Source organism: Camelus bactrianus, chromosome 12, assembly GCF_048773025.1.
Source record: "Camelus bactrianus isolate YW-2024 breed Bactrian camel chromosome 12, ASM4877302v1, whole genome shotgun sequence".
Classification (NCBI taxonomy): Eukaryota; Metazoa; Chordata; class Mammalia; order Artiodactyla; family Camelidae; genus Camelus; species Camelus bactrianus.
In genome coordinates, this window is record NC_133550.1 from 23,667,083 (window position 1) to 23,686,557 (window position 19,475).

Here is a 19,475-nt window from a genome sequence, read left to right on the forward strand (position 1 = left end):
CAAAGCAATACTGAAGGAAAAGAATGAAGCTGGAGGAATGACCTTCCTGGACTTCAGACAATACTACAGAGCTATAGTAATCAAAACAGCATGGTGTTGGTACAAAAACAGACATGTGGATCAATGGAACAGAATAGAGAGCCCAGAAATGAACCCACAAACTTTTGGTCAATTAATCTTTGACAAAGGAGGCAAGAACATACAATGGAGTAAAGATAGTCTCTTCAGCAAATGGTGTTGGGAAAACTGGACAGCTGCATGTAAATCAGTGAAGTTAGATTACTTCCTCACACCACACACAAAAATAAACTCAAAATGGCTTAAAGACTTAAACATAGGACAAGACACAATAAACCTCCTAGAAGAAAACATAGGCAAAACATTATCTCACGTACATCTCAGCAATGTTCTCCTAGAGCAGTCTACCCAAGCAATAGAAATAAAAATAAACAAATGTTTATAAACTTACAGGCTTTTTGCACAGCAAAGGAAACCATAAGCAAAACAAAACAAAATCCCATCCTATGGAATGGGAAAAAAGTATTTGCAAAAGATGATACTGACAAGGGCTTGAGTTCCAGAATATATAAACAGCTCATATGACTTAATAAGAAAAAAACAAACAACCCAATCCAAAAATGGGCAGAAGACCTAAACACACAATTCTCCAGTGAAGACATACAAATGACCAATGGGCACATGAAAAAATGCTCAATATCACTAATTGTCAGAGAAATGCAAATCAAAACTCCAATGAGGTATCACCTCACACCAGTCAGAATGGCCATCATTCAAAAGTCCACAAATGATAAATACTGGAGAGGGTGTGGAGAAAAGGGAATCATCTTCCACTGTTGGTGGGAATGCAGTTTGGTGCAGCCATTGTGGAAAACAGTATGGAGATTCCTCAAAAGACTAAAAATAGACTTACCATATGACCCAGCAGCCCCACTCCTGGGCATGTATCCAGAGGGAACCTTAATTCAAAAAGACACCTGCACCCCAGTGTTCATAGCAGCACTATTTACAATAGCCAAGACATGGAAACAACCTAAATGTGCATTGACAGATGACTAGATAAAGAAGTAGTGGTATTTCCACAATGGAATACTACTTAGCTATAAAAAATGATAAAATAATGCCATTTGTAGCAACATGAATGGCCCTGGAGAATGTCATTCTAAGTGAAGTAAGCCAGAAAAGAGAAAAATGCCATATGATATCACTCATGTGGAATAAAAAAAAAAAAAGACAATTGAACTTATATAAAACAGAAACAGACTCACAGATGTAGAATACAGACTTGTGGTTAACAGAGGGGAGGAGGATGGGAAAGGATAAACTGGGAGACTGAGATTTGCAGGTACTGACTGGTATATATAAAATAGGTAAACAAGTTTATACTGTATAGTACAGGGAAATATATTCAATATCTTGTACTAGCTTATGTTGAAAAAGAATATGAAAATGAATACATGTAGATCCATGAATGACTTCGTGCTGTACACCAGAAATGGACACAAAATTGTAAATTGACTATACCTCAATTAAAAAAAAAAACTCACAAAAACAACTAATTAGATGTGTGGAAGACTTGATTAGACCTTTTTCCAAAGAAGACATACAGATGGCCAGCAGACATGTGAAAAGATGCTCAACATCACTAATCATCAGAGAAATGCAAATCAGAACCAACAAGATATCACCCACACCTGTTGGAATGGCTGTCATCAGAAGACTACAAATAACAAATGTTGGCAAGGATGTGGAGCAAAGGGAACCCTTGCATACTATTGATGGGAATGTAAGTTGGTGCAGCCACTATGGAAAACAGTATGGAGGTTCCTTAAAAAACTAAAAATAGAACTGCCATTTGATCCAGCAATTCCTCTCCTGGGTATATATCTGAAGAAAACGAACACACTAATTTGAAAAGATACATGTACCCCAATGTTCATAGCAGCATTATTTGTAATAGCTAATATGTGGAAGGAACCTAAACTGAGTAGATAAAGGTGTGGTATGTACACACACACACACACAAAATATGGAATACTTCTCAGCCATAAGAAAAAGTGAAATTTTGTCATTTACATCAACATTTGTGAAGCTGAAAAGCATTATGCTTGATGAAATAAATCAGAAAGACAAATACTCTGTTATCACTTATATGTGGAATCTGAAAAATGAATGAATATAACAAAACAGAAGCAGACTCATGGATATAGAGGATAAACTAGTATTTACCTGTAGGGGGAGGGTCAAGATAAGGGGTAGGGGATTAAGAGATTCAGGCTACTATGTATGAAATAAATCTATAAGGATATAGTGTACATTACAGGGAATATAGCCAAGATTTTTAATAACTTTAACTTTTAAATCTATAAAAATTTTGAATCACTGTGTTTATGCTTGAAATTACTATAATATTGTAAGTCAACTATACCTCTGTTAAAAAAAAGTGTTAAAATGTCATCAAAATTTAAAAGGAATGGAGTGATTTTCTTTCATCTGTGTCAATGACATTGTTCTTTATATTCTAATTTTTACAATCTCCCAGTCAGAGGTTTTAAAAGCAGATGACACATTGGGAAAATATTGTGGTACATTTTTTTTTACATAAAACTAAATATATTTATACTCAAAAGCGTATTAAGTAGACTATTTACAGCACGAGAAAATGCAATTAGTAAGTAAACACTTGGGAAAGTGTTCAACCTTGTTAAAAATTAGAAGTGAAAATTAAGACAACATTGTGTTTAGTAAATTAGCGAATTAGAAAAAAAACTCAGGGCCAGTTGCACCCTAGGAAAAGATTTTCTAGTTTAAAATATATTGGAACAATTTTCTTTGGAGAATGTTCTAGATAATGGCCTGGCATATTTAACATGTTTCATGCATTTGTTCTTTTGTTCATTAATTCTACAGACCTATTTTGAATTACAAATATATTTCAGATACCAAAGTAAATACTTAGAATACGGAAGGCGAGATTCACTTTGAAAATTGTTGGTACTCTTTGATTTGGAAATTTCACTTGAGGAATTATAATATACAGAAATAAAAGAAAAACTCATTTTGCATAAAGATATTTATAGATTACAATATGTAATTTTTTTTTTAATCTCGGGGGAACCTCTACCTAGTGATTGAGAAATGATCAAGAACACCATGGTATGTGCTAGAACATTACATTGCCATTAATATGAAAACGTGGATCTGAGATACATATAAATCCACAAATAAGGCTGAAGGAAAAAAAGTAAGTGTAAGGACAGACTGATTACATTTATCTAAAAAGTTATGGCTGGACATAGAGTTTGGAAGAAGGCATAAAATTGTAAGTATAATTTAAAATGGTCTGTGAATTTCATTTTAAAAACTATTTTATATTTGTCACTATTATTCCACCTGGCTTTCAGATTTTTGTTTTGAACTACACAGACATATATAACAGAAGACTTCAGCAGTAGGATTTTTTTTTTAACAAAATAAATTTTACCTTTTATGGAATGGACTTTTTAAGAAATGATGACAAAAATGTTATAAAGACTCTAATCATATGAAAGTTGCATTGTTGTATTTTTCTCCCAGTTTTTAACTCAGTGTGTTAATTATCAGGACCTTGTGATATGTGATGTGCATTTTTTGGATTTTTTTTTTAATGAATCTCAGGAAAGTATGTTGGTTACTTCCTCACTGATAAAAACAGACACATTCAGAATGAGGATCTGCGTCCCCAGACTCCCTCGTCTGCATGTTTCCTCACATGTCCCTGCCTGCACCTTGCCCAGAGGTGGTCTTCCTGTTCTTGTGGACCCACTTTTCCTGGCCAAGGCTTGTGTCTGAGATCTCATCCCTTCTGTCCTACTCAAAGCAGCATTCCAGCTGTTTCCCCCTTTCTTTCATAAATTTCTTTCTCCTGGGTCATTCCCATAAGCATGCACACATGCTGTTGTTTTTACCATCTTTAAAAAAAAAAACACAACTTTTCACCGCATTTCATCTTTCAGTTACTGTCCCATTTATCTTTTTTTCTTTACACAAAACAGTTGCCTCTGATTTTCCTTCTCTACAGTTCCTCTCTTTCCATTTTTGCGACCCCCTTTCCAGGCAGGATTTTGCCCTCACTGCTCCACCAGAGTTGCTCAGGGTTCCGTGCCGTCTGTGGCGGTCAGTCCAAGGGGAGCTTTCAGTCCTCATCCTGCTTGACCTGTCAAAGTCGTTTGACTCAGGAAATCATGACTTTGTGAAACACTTTCATTGGCTTCTTGGAACCATATTGTCCTCTTCTGCAATGTCCTTTGCAGATTCTTCCGCATCTCCCGCCCCCCTTTACCGTTGGCAAGCCCCGGGGATGATCACTCCTTGGAGCTCTCCTCCTTTGCGTTTACATTCACACCACAGGTGATACCGCCCCATCTCCTTAGCAAGCCTTCTGCGGGCTGCCGATGCCCAAGTCTAGATTTCAGTCCAGACCTCTCCAGATCTCCAGACTCCTGTCCACAGCTTCTCACCCAGCTTCCTGCATTGCCTCCCATCTTCCACATACGAGGTAAGGGCATCCTCTGTTTGGGCCCAAAGCCTTGGAGTTGTCCTTGGCTCCTTCTCAGGCCCCACATCCAGTCTGCCAGGAAAACCTCTGAATCTCTATTCTTATAGATTATATAACTATAATCAGCTTCTGTACTAGACTATTTCTCATCACTTCCACTGCTGTTTCAACCCTATCCAAAATGCTGTCTCTCATTTGGAGCACTGCAACTCTCCTGACACTTCTCTGTCTTTCTCGTGACACTTGTGCCGTCTTTTCTCCACATGGCAGCCAGAGTGATGCTCACATAAATCAGATCGTGCCGTTCACTGGCACCCTGCTGCCCTCACTACTTCCCCACCTCGCTCAGAGGAGAAGCCGCGGGCCTGCCGTGCTGTAGTGTTCCTGCCCTACCCCTCCTCCTGTGACCTCCCCTCCTCCTGCTTCTCTGCCCGGACTCCAGCCACGCTGGCCTCCAGGGGACTTAACAGTCATCCTTCCAGGCCTTTGCAAGGGCTGCTTCCTCTGCTACGAAAGCACCCCCCAGGTACGCGCTTGAGTCCCTCAACTTTGCATCTCCTCAGACGTCTCTTACTGAGCTCCTCCTTCATCTCTCTGTTTGAAGTTGCAGCCCCCACCGCTGGCACCCCTATTCTCTTTTTAAAAACTTCATATTATTTATTTTACCCTTTTATTCCTCCCTGCTTTATTTTTCTTTATAACACCTTGCAGTAACTGATATTTATGTTATTACACATTCTTTCCCTCCGCTAGAATGTGATCTCCATGAAGGCAGGTTTTTATTTTTCTGTTTTGTTTACCCTTGTTCCGTGAGTGCGTAGCATAGTACCTGGCACACAGCAATGAGCAGGTAAAAACTAAAACCGTATAACCCTGGTGAGTAATTTTGAGCTGAGACTGGATTATCTGTGCACCACGGATATTGTAGAACGTTTGTGCGGTGGGTGGAGATAATGTTCCCTGCTCTGACAAGTCTGTGGTTTCAAACTTTTTAAAGTAGTTGGAAAAAAAAAAACACTTTAAAGTTTAATTAAGATGTTTTAAACTCTTACATTATTCTTAATACCTGGGACAAAAGTGGATCTCTTCGTCAGTCTTGCCGAGTCCAAAGAGATGGAAGTTGATTTGTGTATGAAAGGTGATCAGACAGACGCTCAGGAGTGGATTCACAGTAACTGCATTGACGTACAATGGTAGAGTGACTTGGGATGCAACCGTAGCACATGGTGCGTGTCCTTTCCAAGGGCTACTAATGGGCTAATGTCTCTGCTCTTTCCTGGAAGGGAGATCTGTGGGAAGAAGGATTATGATTCAAATAGTTGCATCTTTGTAGTTGAATCTGGAATTAACACAAAATGGGAAGGGGTGTTAGAGAGGCACATTGCACCCAGACTATAAAAGAGACCTGGTCAGATTTCCCTGACCTTCAGCCATCTCTGTGATGAGTCCAGTTTACAGAGTTCATTGACTCTCTCCTGGAGAATACTGGATATGGAATTTGAAATGTCCTCTTGTTCTTTTCTTAGTGCTTAATCCATATTTTATATTCTATAATAGATTTCATTAAGTAGTTACATGCTTGTAGCTTGGGATTCAAAACATAAAAGACTTTTTAATTTACAGATTTACTTACAAATGTAGGGGACAAAACCTATTTGTAAGTGTATTGTGATGTGATAAATTTTAGAAGACAGTATGAAATGTATGGAATTTAAAAAATGAGTATTCTGATCTTGAGGGTTCCTCTGATCCTTATTTTAATTCTGGGTATGAAAAGTGGGGTTCTGTTTCAGGTGAAGCCAGTCTGTCACTGTTTATACCAATGAAGTGGCGTCACCACTCTAAGTTGTGATAATTAAAATTCTAGTCTTAGATTACGTTTTAAACTTACGCTTGACTCTTAAGTGCTTCAGATAAATGTGGAAAATTAGATTGTCCAACAAAATAGTCAAATTATGCTATGAAGACCTGGATCAAGCCAGGTTTTCCAGTTTACTATTCTAGTTTGTAATCTTGTAAACCCCTTTCACTCTTAATACCTGTGAAAGCATCCTTGTATTCCAGACACACTTTCTTACGCTTTTATACCGTGCCTATTAACATAGGTGATATTCAGATCTCACTGATCTAGATAGTAATAAAAAAATATGCAGGGCACAGTAGGACGGGTGAAATCTACCTGGAGCTAGCAAGTCAGCTTCACAAAGAATTTACTTCGTAGGGTTCTTGTGTTGGTCAGTTGATAAAATACTTCCGTTAAAAGCTTAGCGTAGTTCCTAGTACTCAGTAAATGCTCAATAAATATTAACTGAATGTTGTTCTTGTAATTGTGTCTTTACATAGCTGTTTTTTCTACCATATAGTAAATTTTAAGAGTGTAGAGACCATGTCTTTTGCCCGCCCCCAACCCCCATTTTAATCCCTGTGGTCTAGCTGAGCGCTGGCGCTTGTGTTTGATCTGAATTTTTCCTCCCATTTTCTCTCTTTTGTAGACAGACATCAGTGCCTGTTGGATTGGTGAACAGAGCTAGACTACGCTGATTAACTTTTCCTGGCACGTTAGTAACGAAAACCTTTGGTAGAGCTATAATTTGCATGTTTGTATGAGTACAAATAGGCCACTTAGCTAGTAGCACATCCATAATTCCTGGCTAAATGCATTTGAGAGAAATTTCAAAATTTTCATAGTGTGGTTTGAACCTTAAAATTTAGGACTGGGTAGGAAGAAATGGAAGTTACTGTGTTAAATAGGTGACTTGTCATTACTCTTTGCTGTTAGTAGTTGGCCAGTTTGAACTTTAATTGCTATTTACGCTGTTGTATGGTATAAAAAAACACAACAAAAGATGCTGACAATATGCTTTTACTTTTAAATCAAATGTTCTCCTTATCCTGTGAAATAAATAGGAATGAATAAATGACACTTTAAAGTGTCTCCTGATATTCAGATGAGTGAATTTATTCTGTCAATATTTAACTCATCGCACAAAGTATGATGCATAAAGCAGAATTCGGGGGTCTTATTTTATATAACAGAGGGTGTACTTGTGTACATTTTTACCAAGAATCTCTTACTAAAGATCCTGTGGTAGTAACTTCATTTTCTTTTTCATAAGGCGATATAAAATAGCCACAAATATGAAGGATGTTATTTATTGTGAATAAGCAGATATTGAAATCTGGGAAGTAAGAACTCATTTAAAAAAAAGAGTTTCTTAACCCGATTAAGAAAAACATGAAAACAAACACATAATTCTGTGATATTCATTTGGTTAATTACACAGTCATTTAATCTTCATCTGTGAAAAAGATCATTTTGTTCTGGAACATTTTCAAAATTATATTTTTTAAATTTAATACCATTTTCAAATACACATTTATATGTTTTGAGCATTGAGAATTGTTTTTATTGATAAGAGTTAAAGCTTTGCATATAGATAGCCACTGCTGTGGTTAACAGTTATTTTTTAGTTGCTGTAAGTGGACAACTAGTAGACTTAATCCAATTCAGATTTTAAAAACTAATAGACGTGGAAGTGTCAGTGCATTTTTTATTTCTAAGCAGTCATGAAGATGAGGTACCCAGACATAAGACATAGAGAGCGTATTTTGAAGAATCTATGGTTCTGACCTCCAGGCAGTTGAATGGGTAGTCAGGTGCAGTTTCTGCTAACTTGTAATTGCTTTTAATGTGTGATTTGAGGTCAGTCAGAAAGACAGCAGTTTTAAAATAAAGTGGTCTAGTAAAATCACTGTTTAAACGTCATCTTTTTCAGGTTAGATAATATCGATAAAATATTCAAGTTCTACCAAGTAGATTTCTTTTTCTTCTTCTTTGTTTTTGAATAAGAACTGCCTACACTTTGGGACTTATTATCTTTAACTGTTCCTCTTTTGGGCTTCATGTCCTGAAAGAAACGTTGTACCACTGATTGCTTTTATTTAATAGATTAAACACAGTTTCAGGCCATTAAAAGAAAAATGAGGATCTCTCTTCCTCCCTCCCTTCCTTCATACAAAAATTTAGTTAAAGACAGTGGAAGGAAAAACCTGGAGGGTTAGGGTGAGTTTTTAATACTCTTTCTGTCTGTAGTCTTTAATTTTTTAATTTAAAAAATTTTATTCTGATAGAAGCACTTAACGTGATACCTCCTCTTAAGTTTTTCAGTGTACGATGTTGATAACTAGGTACAGTGTTACACAGCAGAGCTCCAGACTTATGCATTGAGCTTAACTGAAACTTTGTGCCCGTCTGCTGCTGCCCACAGCCCCTGGCAACCACCCTCCTGCTCTCTACTTCTATGTGTTTGACTGTTTTAGAGACATAATTTAAGTGGAATCAGGTAGTCTTCCAATCTCTCCAGCTTGAGCTGTTTCCTTTATCTGAAATATATTTCTTCCCCTAGGCATTGTTTAAAGTATTCTTGTGTATTAACTCACTTAATCTTCACACCATACAATAATGTTATTATTTTATACAAGTGGGATCTTAGACCCTGGGGAGGTTAAATAACTTTCTGAAGGACATACATTTAGTAAGTTGTGGAGGTGAGATTTGCACCCAGTGGTTAACCCCAGAGTCTCGTCTCTTAATCATTACATCATGCTTTTTAGAGCTGGTGATAAGGATCTGTGTCTCACAGAGTCGGCCTGGGAAATAAATGACACAAACTGTACAAAGCTCTTAGGACAGTGCCTGGCATATAGCAAATATCTACTAAATGTTAGCTATTAACATATTAGATTTCGATTTTAATAAGTCTACCATGTGTCTGCCTCAGTGGGATAGTGTTAACAATATTTATGCTGATTGTGTTATGAGTTGTTCCATGAACTTACATATTTTTCCAACCACTTCTGAGTCCTTGGTTTCTTTGCTTTAATTACAGGGAAAATAAAACCCACTTCACAGTGGTTTCATGAGTATTAAGTTAGGTAGCATTACATAAGAGTCTAGTAGTGCTGGCGTACTCTGCTCCTTTATGAGATGTGAGTTTCTTAAACACAGGGTCAGTATTTTATTATTTTTGTGTCCAACCAAGGATGTATCACAGCTCCTGGCACATAGTACGCATTTTGTAAATGCTTGTAGAATAAGTGAATGAGGGCAGATTGGAAGGGGAAAGAACTAAAGGAGGGACAGATGTGTGGAAATTTTTCTCCTGGAAGTAATTTTCTTCTAGAGAAAAAACAGATCATTTGAAGGCTACATGGATCTAAAAACTTAATTTTAATTGTATTTAATTCCAAAGTATTATGTGACTCGTGGCCACTTAAGGCCTGAAGAATGGAAGGGAAAGTGGAAAGGCAAAGAAAGGGTAAGAGACTCGGTAAGTACTGTAGACATGTCACACACTGCAACTCAAGCTAACTCTTGAGCAGTAGCTTTGCGGTCTTAGCACCAATGATCACGGGCCTTTGGACGTCAAATTAGATGATTAGCCTTTATTTTCAAAAAAATTATTTACTATTTGCCTTTCGGTCTTTGCTGAATCCTTTCTGAGTGGGCCTGCATCAAAGGTGGTAGTGAGGAGGTGTGGGAAGTTGAAAGGTGTGTGTGTGTGTGGTTGTATCACCAGTCACAAGAGCAGATAACTTGGTATTTGATGAAATTAAACGGAGGACCTACTCTCTACGTCCACTGTCGAGCTTAGGCAGCAATTGGGAGGGAAGGTCTGTTTCTAGGGTTAGATGTGATATTCTGTCTTCGGGCCTAATTATGCCTCTTGGGGTGAGGTACTGAAACTTATGTCCTGGGACTGACCTTTGGTGACTACATGAGAGAAATCTAGCTTGACAGGTCATTCCTTCAGTTTGGAGACTTCTCCAGAAATATATTGCAGTGTTAGGTCAAGGGAACAGACCAGGATCTGTCCTTGGCTTTAGAAGCACACCTAATCACACTATCCGTCAGTCGTGTCCTGGCACTTCGGAATGCCCCGATGATGTTGCAGGTTTTTCTGCGTGTGGACGAGAGACAACAGTGCCTCCGTTGTCTTCTCCTCTTAGTTTCTGTTTAGCTTTTAAGACTGAGTTGTCTGGTATACCTTCTGCTCGTGATGCAGTGAGGAAAAGCATGTAGTATTTTTTTCACCAATGGGAAAAATAAAATCTCTCTTACTCTTAGGGATGAAATATGAGACTGGACATGTAAGTTCTTGCTCGTGGGCCTGTCTTGTTTTTTAGTTCAGGTTTGGTTCTCCTGTGTTCTTGGTGACCCCACAGGTTAAGAAAACAAGTGTCATCTAAGGAAAAGACCACACTTTCTTTTATCACAGCAGCAAGTGTTTACTTTTACTTATTCTTTTATTTACTTTATGAATAGATAAAATGAGAAGTCTTCAAATTAAACTGTGTTTCAGAAGGATGATATCAGGTGGAAACAGGAAGATAAAGGAAAAAAAAATCGCCCTTCTAGGCCACCTGCGTTTTGGCCGCCAGTGTTATCTGCGGCTGGTGGTCAGATCTCCCAGGTGCTGTTGCTTCAGAAGTTTCCCAGTCTTTGCTCTTGCTTGGAAAGCAGCGTGGCATAGTGGAGTGAAGGGAACTTGGCATATGAAACTGGAAATCCTGTGTTACGGTATTGCTTTTGTCCTTACTTAAATATGTGATTTTTGAACAAGTCACTTAACCCCTCGGCGCTTGCTCTCTCTTCTGTAAAGTGACAGAGGTCTATCCGATTCTGGGTAAAGTTTCTTCTAACATAGGCACTTCATTGACCAGGTGAGAGAAGAGAAGAAGGAACAGGGAGGTGATCTGCCACCTTCTCAGGCCCCCTTCTCAGTGTGAAATGGACACAAAACCAGTGTAACAGGAGAGAGAGCTCAATCCTGGTCTCAGAAAATTACACAATGCTACATGGATAGCCTAAGGTCATTATGAAAATGAGGCATTAAGCCAAAAGCTGTCCTATGGTAAATCTTTTTGCATTCATCCCTAAATCATTTTAACTTTTAATAGACTGCTGTTTCCCTCCACTAAGAATTGGTGCTCAATTCTGGACAGTTCTTCAGTTGAATGACCTCATTTAAGTTGAATTTTGTTCTTTGATCCAGCCCTGTGAGCCAAGCTTGCTTTGCTGGCTGTTTGTGTATTTCTTGTTATTTAAAGCGTCTTGTTGAAACTGAAGTGTACACTCCTTGAAAGTTTTTTTTTTTTTTTTTTAATGGAGAAGCATTGCATTGAAAGGTGGCTTTGTGTTTTCATAGACCGCACAATTCTAAGCCAACTGACATGGTTTGAAAGTAGTTTTTGGTGGATAGAATACACAGGTAAGTACTTGAGGGCCCAGTGGTAGTAGTTTGAAGTGTTTGTAAGTATTAAAGACGGAGAAAAAAGCATGACCCAGGTCTGGAGTTCCTTGTTTGTTTTTGCAGTGTCTTAGAATAGATGGATGCTTTGCTGTTACCTTGCCAGATGTGCACTTCGCCTTTAATTAGATACATTTACATGTGTCAGGTAAAGGCATTTGGTCTAATAGCCAATATTCTAAGCACCTACTTGTCACTGATAATGTTGGAATGCCTTTTACCGCCTCCCAAATCCATGTTTGAATCTATACTATATGATCTAAAGGAAAACAGTTGCATTTTAAAATATGATGAGTGATGTCTAGTGCTGGTTAAAATGGAGCAGTAAGTCCTCTACGTCCTGACTCTCCACTGATTACAGCTAAAACCTCTGGAAATGATGTAAAACACAGCTGAGGACTCTGAAAAGTAGAGGACAGCAGGCAGATTAGGGAGGGAGTTCAAAATTTGAAGCCTAGCTGGTATGGCAGTGAACTAGCTTTCTTTTTTTCGTCTTTAATCTCCTGGCTTTGACTTGTGGGTGGGCTTTTTGCTGCTTCTTTCCTCTCCTTCAGCCTCAGCCACAAAGCCGTGCTGCTGCAGTGGTGGTGGCGGTGGTGCAGGACGCTGCGATGGAGCCCACTTCCTGTCGAAGGAAACCAGGAAAGGGGTCTCTGGGGTCTAGACAGTGTCAGGGGAAATTACTATCACTTTTCTCTCTAGTTTCTCTTGCTGCTTTGCCTCCAGGGCAGTCCCAGATACGTGGAACTGTGTGACAGAAGATAAAAGTTCTGAGAGAAATCCTGAACCTCTAGACAACAGATTGTGAAAAGGGGACCTTGGGAGCCATAGAGTGTCAGGGAGATTTTGGAGAGGAGAGAACTGAAAAGGGGGAGCCTCTAAATTGTGTACCAATCAACAGAAGTCTCAAGTTCACCCCAAGCTGCAAATGCACAGATCAGTTATGCTCAAAGAGGCATAACGAAGGTTTTGTGAACTCAACTATGGTATAAACTACCATTCAAGTCCCAGACTACCCCCTAACTAACCCAGGTAACTTAACTGAAAATGAATTTGACATTAAACTATTTCCTACATAAGACAGGGAAGAATTTGTGTTCTAAACCTAACTAGGTTGATTGACTACTCAAATAAAATAATCCACATTTGCTAAAGGATTTTAACAGTACCTAGAGCCTCATAGCATAATTTTCAGTGTATCTAGAATATAACCTAAAATTACTCGACATACAAAGGACCACGGAAATCTGAACGGTTCTCAAAGGAAAAATCAACAGATGCTAACTGCAAGATGACCCAGATGATGGGTTTATCAAAGAATTTTAAAACAGCTTTTATAACCAGGATCCAAGAGGTAAAAGTGAACACTTTTGAAATGAATGAAAAGATAGATGTTCTGAGCAAAAAAGAAAAGAAAAGAAAAGAAACTCTAAAAAAGAACCAAATGTATATTTAGAACTGAAAAATACAATATCTGAAAGTAAAAAAAAAAAACAAAACTGAAAAACAAAAATCTTTGCATAGGTTTTACAGAAGGGATAAAACAGAAGAGTCAGTGACTTAAGATAGATCTGTAGAAATTATTCAAACAATAGAAATTATCCAAAAGAAAAAACAAATTTTAATTAAGCCTAAGGTACCTGTCGGACAACATTAGAGGGTCTAAAATTTATGACTTGGGGATCCCAAAAGGAGAGAAGAAAGAGTTGGATTCGGGAAAAAAACATAAAGAAGTGATGGCTGAAAACTTACTCAATTTGGTGAAAGATATAAACTGACAGTTTCAAGAAATTCAGTGAATTTCTGTTTCCTGATTGTGGTGGCGGTTACATGACTATACATTTGTCAAAATTCATAGAACTGTACACCAAAAGGAGCAAATTTTACAGTATATAAATTTAAAAATAAGTTCATTCCCTTTTATACAAATGAGGGATCTGAAACTTGGAGATGTTAAATTTTTTAAGCTAGTAAGTGTCAGAGGCCTCATTTCTTTCCTTTTAATTCTTGGTTTTTCAGTCTTGGCAGTAATGATATATTATGCTGGACAGTTCTTTGTTGTAGGGAGTATCTTGTGCACTGTTTGAGAGCACCATCTGCGGCTTGTACCCTTTTGATGCCAGTAGCAAACCTCCTGTCCCCATCTGAGACAATCAGAATTTCTCTAGATGTTGTGAAATGTTCCCCTAGTTGTTGGAGCTGGGAAGAGTTGTCCCCGTTTGAGACCCACTGCTGTCACCCATACATTGACTATATGCAACCTGTTTGGTCATCAGTTTCCTCATAAGAAACTGGGCTGATAACTGGTCCTGCCTATCTAAGAAGGTGGTCCTAAGCATCAAAGTAGATGATAACATGGAAGTGCTTTGCCAAGTGCAAAACTCCAAATAGATTTTATTATTTAAGGTTGTTGGGAATAAAAAATAAAATTCTGGGGAGAAAAAGATGCTCAGGGGAGAAGGGGAGTATCTATTATGATCACAACTAAAGAAAAAATATATTTTATGTTTATTTTTTACTTATTTATTTTTAACACCTTTGTTGTGGTATGATTCCTGTACAGTACACTACACATATTCCAGATGTACAATTTGACAAATTCTGATAGATGTATAAACCAGTGAAGCCATCACCACAATCAAGACAGCTAACATTTCCATCACTCCCAGGAAGAGCAGGAAGGGATAAATTGGGAGATTGAAGAAAAACATCTTGAATAGAGATTGAGAAGACTGACGTTTAAGGAAAGATGTAGAATGACTGTTCAAACAGGGCCTCATTGGACGGTATAACTTCAGTGGGGTCTCTAAAGGCCAGGTGCTGGCCCACAATTTTCAAGTCCACAAAATCGATTTTTCCCCCCAGTTCATACTGAGGTGATGAGGTTGAAGGGCGCCGTTTCCCACTAATCTAGCGCAGAACGGGTGGAGGAAGGACCAGAATAAGCCTTTTGTGAAAGTAGCGGAGCGAGCGCCCAGTGGGCGGAGTGCTCAGTTTATCTGCTTAGCTTTTTTTGTTGTTGTTTTTCCCTCCTCACTGTTAGGGAAGGATGCTTGGTGAACTTGCCGTCAGCGCGGAGGGAGTTAGTAGCTTACCTGCAATATAGTTGGTGATATTTAAGCATTCATTTTCCTTCTGTTTATTTCCAATCTGGAGAGAAAGTGACCAAATCAAGTACTCTTTCATTTTTTTTTTTTTTTACGGCAATTTTTTTTTACCTTTTCAATGCTGGAGACACATTGACAAGTCTCACTTTGGCTTTTTTTTTTTTTCTCACCCTGGATTTCATGCAGATATTCTGTTGGCATTCTGTTAACATACTTGTTGTTCAAACCAATAATAATTCGAGTGATTAGTTTACGTCAGATTCCATTCATGCCTTCCTGAGGGCGTGTTTTGACCACCTCGATTTATAATAGCCTTGGTGTTTGGAAGCCTCCAATCAAGAATTTGTTTATAAACCTTTTAGGTAAAGAAGCCATAATAATAACAGCTCTCTTGTAATGATTACGAATAACTCTCTTAAACTGATTACACTTCAGAAATAATGAGCAGTATAAAATCAGTGGTGCTCAGTAATTATTTAATGTGAAACCTATTGATGACATCCAGAATTTGAAAAGTCATAGCAAGTAAATAATGTGTGCCTGGTGGACTTGTCTGAAAGAAAAGTTTAAATGGCAAATAATTAGGAGATTTTAAAGCATGGGCTGTTTGATAAATAGACAAAAAAAAAAAAAACCTATTGAAAGTCATCTGCTTTCTGAGACGGAAGGTAGGCACCATTCTCTCCTCTTCTCACTGCAGTTCTAATTAATTTGCATATTCTACATTTCCAGGGTAGCAAGATAGCATCTCTACACACTAGTAATTTGGTAGTTGCTAACGGTTTAAAATAAAATGTACTGTCACAGAAATGCCAGCTATTATGCTGGAGACCATAGTCCAGGAGACATTTCTTTTTTTCCTGACTTACTCCTGTATGTTACTTGACACATGCAAAATCTACATTGTTTACAAAATTAATATTTCATCTTACTGAAGATCCCTTATTATTATTATTGTTATTGAATGTCATCAAAAAGATTGCTTAGAAACATTAAATGAGTAAGTGTAATATGCGGTTTCTTTCATTAATCTGTATGTACTTTTCTCGGTGTATCTGCTGTACCATGAAGACTTGGAGATCTTAGATAAATTCTAATTTTTCTCCCTTTCCTCCCTCTCTCTTCCATTCCACAGATATTAAGTACCTAATATTTGCAAACGTACACCAGGTTTTCCTTATACTTTGTTTGTATGACTATTATAATTATGAAATATATAACTATCTTGTCTATTAAGCGTACATCAGAAACAAATGTGTAAAAAACTCTTCCTCTGCTCATTTATATCTAGACATTCCTAGACATGGCTGGTCATATATGATTTGCTCCCAATTTGTTGCAGGCGAGCCCTGTGGTCAACTCTTGGTTACTCAGGCACTTTTCTAGCCCTTTCTTCCTAGTCCTGTTTTTGGGCCATTTCACATTTGGACAAAAAAAAAAAGAGACTTTAGATTCAGTGGAATAACTTGATATTTATTCATTTTATCTACATTTATATTTTGTGGATTATTTTCATAATTATTTTAAAATTTATGAAAAGTGCCTAAAATTCGGAAGGCTAAGTTTTCCATGAAACAATACCTGTTCATCATGGTAAGAACAAACAATCTTTTACCAGAAGCAACCTGTGTATGAGGCTAAACCATGAAGATGGGGAAAGAGGAAAGAAAGCCAATGAAAAAATTGGTATAAATGACAAATATTCTTTGAGTAAGTAAAATAGAGGTTGGAGAAAAAATAGACACATGGGGAAACATATCTGTTAATTTTAGTGGTTTCTTCAGCCCTACATATTACCAACAACATACTGGTGACCTGAATAGACATGTCATAAATTAGTAATACTAATTAGTATTAGTAAAGAGTTAAAAAAAAATAGAAATTTATATGTTTAGAGAGACGGTAGAATGATACTGTAAGTTACCACTGATTCCAAAGAATGAATACTTTTGTGTAAATCAAAAAAGCTAGTTAAACAAGATTTTCAAAATAATATTAACCATGTTTACTGTATTTAAATAACAGACCCAGGCCATGATTTAAGGTTCCTTCAGAGAAAATTCTTAGATACAAAAACCAGAAAAGCTTATTTAATTTAGGCAATAAAATGAACACTTTCACTTTCTCCCATACATGATCTAATTGAATCCAGAAGCCTCTTGAGTTAGGATTATCACCCACATTTTATCGATGGATAAAAACAGGTTAAATAATTTGCCCATGGTCACATATGAAGTGTAACAGAGCTGCAAACTGAGTATTGTCTGTTACTGAAATCTAAATACTTTGTTCTCTCCATATGCCACTCTGTGACTTGCTTTAGTAGTTTAATTTCCCTAGGAATGTTAAAACTAACTCTGTAAGATCATTAAGTCTCATGATTCCAGAAAAAAAGAAACTTTTTAAATTTAACTTTGGGATTTGGCTTTTGACAGTTATGTGACTGTGATATAACCATTCATTAAGATGTAATAATTTTCTTTTCATTAAATTACCTCCTTTTCACTTGCAAGCCTTGCTCTTCCGTGACACTGCCTGACAGATCCAAAGTGATCCTCCCCGCCTACGAATGTAGGAGCACTTCTTTAGTGTTCATTTCACACTACCTATTATGCATTATTATTCACTCGTTGTGTGTTTTGTGTCTCCAGCCATGTTACAGGTTCCTTGTATTTTATCTTTATGTGTAGACATGGCATCTTATGAGAGTATGTGTTCAGTGTTTCCTGAATGAGTGATTATTATTGCTCATTTATATCTTAGCTCTACCCCTAAAACATGATGGGTCATCTCCTCATAGTGAATGTTCATCAGGCAGAGTTTGAAGATGATGAAAACCTTTACTCCTCTGTCGCTTCCTGAAAGAGTGCATCTTATTTCTTTGACCAGACCCTCATATGATAATACTCGAGTTTTCCTTTAGGGTAGTTATATTTTAGGCAAGATTGGAAGAGATGTCTATGGCTTTGTTTTATGGCTGGCTTTAGGACCTTTGAGTATTATCCTCCGTACAGCTTGTCTTTCCACTCACTGCTTTAAAGTTTTGCCTAAAACTTTCTGGCCAGACCTCTTTACCTGCAGACTGTGGTTCTAGGGACTCAAAGTTACTTTAATCAATAATTAATCTCAAATGTCTGCTTTTAGGTACATCCGTTAGACAGCTTGTTTTAATTGTGTGTGCATGCACACGCATGCATGAGCTTTCTTAAATTGTTTTTAATATGTAAGTGACCTTGGGTATTTTGTTTACTTCATTTAAGCTTCTGATTCTTTAGTTAGTTGTATAACAGGGCTAACAATACCTACTCCAAAGTGCAGTTGTGAGAATTAAAATGAAAGGTGTTCAAGAAATTATTATTGTTCATCTCGTGATTTACTTCTTCTCCACTGTGGTTAAATTTTGTAATAGAGTATCACAGTCAAATATTCCTGTCCTCTCGAAATAATTTGGCTCTTTGGGTCACTACAGCTTGCAGTGGAGAAGTTATAAGCTATCTGTGCCATGTAGAATTTTTATAGAATCCTAGTAGACAGCTAACAACATTTTTAAACAGTCAGGTTTTGAGGAGTAACAGAGAGACCTGGGTATGTTAATAAAATAGCCAGAAGGATCTATAATTATTGTATAACCGTAGTAGTTTATTTTCATGTTGACAATCCTGATGTAGAGTGTCCTTCATTTTTCTTTCTGGTCTCACTTAAATATTAGTTCTCTACTTACTCATTTTTTAGTAGCTAGACGTTAAGCTTTTCAAGATTGACTTATAACGTCCTGGTATCCTCAGTTATAGACCATCCACAGTATTTACTGAATGAATTATATTATAAATGAAAAATAGAGGATTGTTTTGTGTCATTTAATGATGATGATATCCATGTGTAGGTTTAAAACTTTTTATTTTAATCTCTGTTACTCAGTTTTAAGGAAAAAAATAATTTTTCTTTGAAATAATTTTTATATTGAAGTTTAATGAGTTTTGATTTACTGAATTATCATCAAATTAACAGGTTTTTGAAGGATTTCTAGTAATATGCCTAATGATTACCATGATTTCTTCTGTACTTCTCACAACTAACTCTGTAGTATTTTATAGGAGCCTCATACAACATCCTGATGGAATATTAATGTTCTTGATTAAACACTCTGCTGTATTTGTTGTGATGGAAACCTAATATATTGAGGTATAACTGTGAGACGTAGCAGGCTTGTAATGGCTTCCTATTTTGGTAATTTTAATAAGGCAGAAAGCTGTGGGGCACTTAGTTGAAGTGAAATTCAGTTGATCAGGAAAAGAAATTCCTTGCACTGTGGGAGTTCATTAGCTTTTTTAGGATTATTGTCGTGTTTATTCTTTCTTTCCTTCTTTCATCAATAAATAATTACTTCATGCTAGGTATTTTTACTTAAATTGAAATGCAACAAAACTACATTTACTATTTTTTTTTCAAACTTACAAGTTAAAAATTTAAGACCCCTCAGTTGTAAGAAATGGACCTGATATT

General features: G+C 37.1%; 1 protein-coding gene across 1 annotated transcript in view; it reads left to right on the top strand.

Annotated features, from left to right (window-relative positions):
• SLC2A13 (solute carrier family 2 member 13) overlaps window positions 1-19,475 on the top strand; it is a 325,881-nt gene that overhangs the window by 15,048 nt on the left and 291,358 nt on the right. The gene's annotated exons all lie outside the window — the stretch shown is intronic.